We start from the raw sequence: 2,372 nt of genomic DNA on the forward strand, positions 1-2,372 counted from the left end.
TCCGGCGAATTGTACATCCGTACTCCAGCCGATGGACCAAGGCGTGATAAAAATCACCAAGGGCTATTTTCGGAGGCATTTAGTGCGTCGTTGCCTCAATATCATCAAAGGAAAAGAGAAGCCAACAGCTAAGGACCTAAAAATTAATCTTCACCATGCTGTGGGTATGTTGGCTGGAGCCTGGGATAAAGTTACCCTCACCTCGATTCAAAACTGTTTTGCGAACGCCGGATTTTGCAAAAAAGGCCAAAACAAAAGAAGACCCCGGAGTCGTCGGCTGTAGTTCCGAAGCTGTAGTTCCCGAAGCTGTAGTTTCCGATGATGATATGGTGTTAAATGAAGTTCTGTCCGAAATTGAAGACAAAGATGACGAGGACGCAATGTTAGTCGAAAATGTGCCATCCGATGAAGTTCATTTCAGCGAACTTCGTGAATTTTTTGGTGGAGATTCGACGATCACCCTCGACTCCTACATCAGTGCTGACGACGAGGCTGATATTGCTCCTGAGGTAGGAATCGATGAGCTTGTCGAAGGGCTCAATCCGGAGGCACCCGAATCATCAGAGGATGAAGAAGAGCCCTCTGTTGAAAAAGTATCCCCCATTTCTGCACTGGAGGCAATCGGAACTTTGAAACTTTTTGCGGCTGAACATGGCATCGATGGACAGGCCATGAATCTTCAAAAATTGGAGGAAGTAGTTCAGCTAGTCGGCTTAAGAGCGAAGAAACAAGTTCCCATCTCAAAGTTTTTTCAAAAGAAATAGTTCTTATAAAAACACTTCCAACAGAGCTTCAAGAAATAGTAAAACCTGTGATAGAGAGAAATGGTTATTATGCTCATTGCGAAAATATTCTATTGGCCATGCTCGTGGATGAAGACTTACAGATCAGAAAGAGAGCTCTTAAAGAGATACTGCAAGCCAGACAGAAAAAACTTCAGCCATCAGAAAGTTCCGGATACCACCAATCAATTTCAACGCCAATAACTACACAGAAATGATCGATTGGAATAGTACAAACATCACTGAACCACCATTGCTGCAGCATGTACCGAGCGGAGATTTGGAGGATTTTGTCACGGAAAAAGTGCCTTTTAGAACTAACTTTTTCAAGATACCCTGTCACACGCAGAGTGTTGAGCGGGCCGTCAAGTTAGTGTCACATGCCGCGAAAAATGTTTCACCACAGGAGAGAGAGGGGTTTACTAGGAATAAGCTTGAATCAAGAAAATTAATGCCCGCATTCAACACAAAACGCCAGTTCATAGTGAACCCTACCGATCAACCATGTACGAGCAGCAAAAATTGAGGACCGAACTGAACAAATGGAATTCTACACACAACCATGTCCTTGTAGTGAGCTCTATCTTTATTATTATATCTTAGCGATTTAACATTATTACGTTTCCAAGTAACTATTTCTTGATTTTTCTCAGAATTTGGAGAGTTGAGCTGATGGCTATAGATAAAAAAGAATGTGGTATTCAGATCGATTAGGGGCAGTTTGAGTGCAAATATTCATGAAAAAAACACAATTTTACCCCTATTTTCCTTACCTTGACGATCTTAGAAGTAAGTTTTTGGTAGTTTTGTATGAAAAAATGAAGTAAACGTGCAAAAATACCTCTGAAAAGTCTTACGGCAAAGTCACACTTCTCCGTTTGGCTGTTTTTCTGGCAGGGCGCCGAATTTTCAAAGATTTTCGAAAATTACCAGAAATTGTGTTATTTCCGTAAATTTTGGGAAGTTGGCAACAATGTGCCTCTCAAAATAAGCTCTATAGGTCTTAGTGGCACTATGCTACCATATAATTTGGTCATTTTTACGACAGTAACGCTTCAATATCGAGATTTACTCTGAAAAAACACGATTTTCCGAAAAAATCAAAACTTTAAGGGCTTGGGGGCAACGGAAGGAGTCAAAATTTCGGAAAAAGAAACAACACGCCTCCAATAGTTTTCTGAGGAGCAAATTTTCTGCCCTACCCAATCCGCAATTTCGAAAAAAGTGGAAAAACGCTCCACCTTAGGGACCGTGCCATGATTACAGAGTTAGCAGGGTTTCCGGCTAAAGCAGGTTCCAACTAAGTGAGGTTCCACTGTACCTAATCTTGGTATAGATTTTACAATCTCCAATGTGTCAACCACATTTTACCAGAAATTTGGACGAGGATAAATGAACAAGGATATTCCAAGTTCTGAGACTGTCTAGTAACAAATTCTGAATCGGAAAATATGCATTTAAAAAAGTGAAAAATGGAAAAATCCAAGCCACAAACTCTCCGATTAAATTTAAGCATTGTTGGCCATAAAAACATCAGTGAGCTACCTGAGTTACAGGTAAGAAAAAAAAAACTTCAGCCAGTTCATTCGA

This window comes from Bemisia tabaci, chromosome 10 (genome assembly GCF_918797505.1).
Source record: "Bemisia tabaci chromosome 10, PGI_BMITA_v3".
NCBI lineage: Eukaryota > Metazoa > Arthropoda > Insecta > Hemiptera > Aleyrodidae > Bemisia > Bemisia tabaci.